Here is a 5459-nt window from a genome sequence, read left to right on the forward strand (position 1 = left end):
TACCGATACAGGGCAAGCAGTGGCTTCCCCCATGTCTGTCTCAATAACAGACTATGGACTTTTCCTCCAAGAACTTGTCCAAACCTTTCTTAAAACTAGCTACGCTATCTGCTCTTACCACATCTTCTGGCAACGTGTTCCAGAGCTTAACTATTCTCTGAGTGAAATTTTTTTTCCTCCTATTGGCTTTAAAAGTATTTCCCTGTAACTTCATTGAATGTCCCCTAGTCTTTGTAATTTTTTTTTTTTTTTTACATAAACACTTTTATTTCTAAACAAGGTTCAAGTAACAGAAACCATGTAACCTTTTTCACATGAAGTACTCTCTATAGTGTATTTTATTATATTTTTAATATTCTGCCCCTTCTTCAGCCTTACCCTCCACAGAATCAACACCAACTTCTTCATAATCTTTTTCTAGAGCTGCCAAATCTTCCCGAGCTTCAGAAAATTCTCCTTCTTCCATGCCTTCACCTACATACTAGTGGACAAAGGCACGCTTTACATACATCAGATCAAACTTGTGGTCTAAGCGAGTCCAGGCTTCAGCAATAGCTGTAGTGTTATGCAGCATGCATACAGCTCATTTTAGTACTTTAGCTAAGTCACCTCCTGGTACCATAGTTGGAGGCTGGTAGTTAATTCCCACTAGAGAGTTGCGCAGGGACAGAAATCCCACCCGTCCCCGCCAAAGTCCCACCCGTCCCCACCCGTCCCCGTGAGGACTCCCACCCGTCCCCACCCGTCCCCGCGATGAATCCCTCCGTCCCCACCCGTCCCCGCGAGGAATCCCCTCCGTCCCCGCCCGTCCCCGCGAGGAATCCCCTACGTCCCCGCGAGGAATCCCCTATATCCCCGCCCATCCCTATAAACTACAGAAATAGTTATTTCATTTAATTATGCTACTGAATTAAAGGCTCTGGTAGAAACCCATTTAAAAATAAGCAAAAAAACTTTATTAATTTGGAAATATTAATTGGGAAGAATACATACTTTGTAAACGGGTTTCTACCAGAGCCTCTAATGTTTATAAATTTTTATCAACACAACTAATATACTACTTTATCCTTAAGCAAAAAAAAAAAAGAATTTTTTTCCTACCTTTATTGCCTGGTTTCTGCTTTCTTCATGTTCTTATTCAATTCCTTCCATCCACTACCTCTCTTCTCTCTGTGTCTTCCATTTGCTCTGTTACTATGCCTCTCCCTTTCTCCCCCCTCCCAAATTGGTCTGGCACCCATCTTTTTCCCTCTGCTCCCCCCATAGTCTGGCACCTCTGTCTTCTTCCCTGCCAGCGTCTTCTTCCCATTCCCTCTTCCCCATTTCCTTTCAGTGTCCTTCTCCCCCACCATCTTCCCCATGTCCTGTCAGGCAGCATCCTTCTCCCCCCTCTGCCTTCCCCATGTCCTTTCAGCGTCCTTCTCCCCCCTCTGTCTTCCCCATGTCCTTTCAGCGGCCTTCTCCACCCCTGTTTTCCCCATGTCCTTTCAGTGGCATTCTCCACCCCTTTGTCTTCCCCAGTGCTTTCAGGGTCCTTCCCCCCCCTCCTCCCATTTACCCCATGTCCTTTCAGCGTTCTTTTCCACCCCTTTGTCTTCCCCAGTGCTTTCAGCGGCCTTCTCCCCCCTTAAGCGTCTTTTCTTCTCCACTCCACCTTTCCTCCCTCCCTGCCTCCGCCTTTGTGGCGCTTTTGCTCCCGACCGACAACAGAACAGGCCCGGTCGGACAAATCTCCCTGTCCTGTAGCCACGAATCTAAATTACCTTCTTACAGCAGCTGGAGTAGTGAAGCTGCTGTAAGAGGTAATTTAGATTCGCGGCTACAGGGCAGGGAGATTTGTCGGCCGGGCCTGTTGTCGGTCGATCGGGGGACCTGACCGGCTGTGCACATTCTCCAGGGCGGACCGCCCCTTCCCCCCTCTTTTGTACGCCATTGCCTTCTCCTTACCTGCCCTGCCACACACAGCCGACCGGAAGTCTTCCTGATGTCAGCGCTGACGTCGGAGGAAGGGAGGGCTTTGCTTAAGCCCCGCGACCCTAGGGGGCGTCCCCACGGGATCCCCGCGACCCTAGGGGGTGTCCCCACGGGATCCCCGTGACCCAAAGGGGAACCCGCGGGATCCCCGTCATCCCCGTTCCCGTGCAGCTCTCTAATTCCCACTTTAAAACCAGTAGGGCACCAATCCACAAACTGAATAGTACGCTTTGTCTTGATTGTAGGAACAACATCTCCTCTGTATAACATACAGCAAGCAATATACTTTCCATGACGAATATCACACGTCATCATCTGGTTAGCTGGCTCAAAGCAGGCATTGGTAATTTCAGCTACAGACAGCTGCTCATGGTATGCTTTTTCAGCTGAGATATGTTGCCAAGGGAAAATGGATGTGGGGGTATGAAACAAGGTTGGTCTGTAATTCTGTCAGGTCAACAATTAAGTGCCCCATCAAAATGTAAAGAAGCAGTGATAGATGATACAATCTGCCCAATGAGGTGATTCAGATTGATGTAAGTGGGTCGTTCAATATCCAGGTTGCGACAACAGAAATCATAAATTGCTTCATTGTCTACCATGAATGCACAATCGGAATGCTCCAGTGTTGTATGAGTGGTCAGAATGGAGTTGTAGGACTCTACCACGGCAGTAGAGACCTGGGGTGCTGGATATATTGCAAATTCAAATTTGGATTTCTTGCCATAGTCAACAGACAGTCTTTCTATCAAAAGAGATGCAAAGACAGAGCCAGTGCCACCTCCAAAACCATGAAATATGAGAAAACCTTGCAGCCTAGTGCACTGATCAGCCAGCTTACGAATGCGATCCAGTATTAGATCTACAATTTCTTTGCCAATGGTGTAATGGCCTCTAGCATAATTATTAGCTGCATCTTCTTTCCCAGTGATCAGTTATTCGGAGTGAAATAGCTGCTGATAGGTACCTGTACGTAATTCATCAACCACTGTTGGTTCCAAATTCACAAAGACAGCTCTGGGAATGTGTTTGCCAGCCCCCGTTTCACCGAAGAAAGAGTCATCACCACCTCCAATGGTTTTGTCACTAGGCATCTGACCATCAGGCTGGTCAAGACAGTACAGCTCCCAACAGGCATTGCCAATCTGGACATCAGCCTGACCAACATGGACAGAGATACATTCACGCATGTACTATTCTTTTCCAAACAGTAACCCAGAGGTTAGCTGAAGAATTGTGTAAAATAAGTCTCCGCTGCCCGCTTCAACGACAACTGCAGAATACCTAGGCACGTGACGAGTCTTCTCAAACTTATGTATAGTTTTATGTATAGTCTTTGTAATAGTTGATGGAGTGAAAAATCGATCCACTTGTACCTGTTCTACTCCACTCAGGATTTTATAGACTTCAATCATATCTCCCCTCAGCCATCTCTTTTCCAAGCTATAGAGCCCTAACCATTTTAGTCTTTCCTCATATGAGAGGAGTTCCATCCCCTTTACCACCTTAGTCCCTCTTCTTTGAACCTTTTCTAGCACCACTATATCTTTCTTGTGATATGGAGACCAGAATTGAGTACAATACTCCAGATGAGTTCACACCATGGAGCGATGCAGGGGCATTATAATATTCTTAGTCCTGTTAACCATCCCTTTTTTAATAATTCCTAGAATCCCGTTTGCTTTTTTGGCCGCCACCACACATTGGGCGGAAGGTTTCATCGTATTGTCTACAATGATAACCAGATCCTTTTCTTGGGCGCTAATCCCAAAGGTGAACCCTAGCATCCGGTAACTGTGATTCAGGTAATTCTTCCCAATGTGCATCACTTTGCATTTGTCCACATTAAATTTAATCTGCCATTTAGACACCCAGTCTTCCAATTTTCTAAGGTCCGCCTGCAATTTTTTTCACAATCTGCATACATTTTAACAACTTTGAACAGTTTAGTGTCATCTGCAATTTATTTTTAATGAATTTTATTAATATTTTGTGAATACATACATTACAACAGCAAGCAATAACACAACAGCAGAACCAGAAAGGTCTTCCATGTTAATCCTTCACGAAGATCTAAAGGAGCCAAACCCCTCACCAAAGACACCCCCCCAATCCACCCCCCCGGTTCTCCCCTCCCTCCACACACCAGTGTCAAAAGTTCAAAAGCGAACTTTGTGCTCTATGGGACAGACCCTCCCAAACAGGAGCCCAAATTCTGCCAAACTTCCTCCAGAGACCACCCCGTCGATCATCCAAATATTCAAATTTGAACAGAGTAAACACTTCATTTTTCCACATGGTGATAGTAGGCTCCTCAGCCTGATGCCACAACAATAAAATACATTTCCAGGCCAGTAACGAGGCTTTCTGCAGTAACAAATTGCCCCCTCTTGACAAGCCCAAGGTGACAATCGGAGAAAAGATTAATACATCCACCCTGAAAGGAATTCGCTTACCCAATACAGTTTGTAAATATAACGCAACAAAAGACCAGAAGGTCTGAATATGGTCACAAGACTAGAACATGTGAAGAAAACCTGAAGGGGTGGACTGAGCATGAGAGGCATACCCAGAAATATATGCCCGGTAAGGAGACACATGCAGCTGCAGAAGAAGCTTAAAGTGCTGCTCCTTCATCAGAATGGAACGGGTCAGCCAAGGAAGATGTTTCATAAGAAAACAAATTCCATCCCCGGTAACAAGTTCAGAAGGGGAATGATCCTGGTTCCATGCAGCAGCCACAACCTCATAGTCCCAAGGGGTACAAAAGCTACCAAACTAACTTGATGAAAAGATAAACTGATCTGTGTCGATCTGGACAAAGTCAAGGTCTCACACACCATGTCCGCCTTGTCTTCATTCAAAGTAGCAACATCAAATGAGAGAAGATAATAAGACACCTGGCTAGTGTCATCTGCAAATTTAATCACCTCACTCGTCATTCCAATTTCCAGATCATTTATAAATAAGTTAAATAGCACCAGTCCTAGTACAGACTCCTGTGGCATTCCATTGTTTACTCTTCTCCATTGAGAAAAATGACCATTTAACTTTACCCTCTGTTTTCTATTCGATAACCAATTCTTAATCCACAACTGAACTTTGCCACCTATCCTATGACACTTTAATTTTCTCAGGAGCCTCTCGTGAGGAACTTTATCAAAAGCTTTCTGAAAATCTAGATACACTATATTAACCGGCTCACCTTTATCCACATGTTTATTCACACCTTCAAAGAACTCAAGCAAATTTGTCGGGCAAGATCTCCCTCGGCTAAACCCATGCTGACTCCGTCTCATTAAATCATGTTTGTCTACGTGTTCCACAATTTTATTTTTTTATAATCGTTTCTACCATTTTGCCCGGCACTGAAGTGAGGCTTACCGGTCTGTAATTTCCCAGATCTCCCCTGGAGCCCTTTTTAAAAATTGGCGCAACATTGGCCACCCTCCAATCTTCAGGTACTATAGACGATTTTAGCAACA

At 45.0% G+C, this 5459-nt stretch overlaps 1 pseudogene; it reads right to left on the reverse strand.

Annotated features, from left to right (window-relative positions):
• Positions 1-349: 349 nt before the first annotated feature.
• Positions 350-3164, reverse strand: LOC117355185 (annotated as a pseudogene).
• Positions 3165-5459: the final 2295 nt, after the last annotated feature.

Source organism: Geotrypetes seraphini, chromosome 2, assembly GCF_902459505.1.
Source record: "Geotrypetes seraphini chromosome 2, aGeoSer1.1, whole genome shotgun sequence".
Classification (NCBI taxonomy): Eukaryota; Metazoa; Chordata; class Amphibia; order Gymnophiona; family Dermophiidae; genus Geotrypetes; species Geotrypetes seraphini.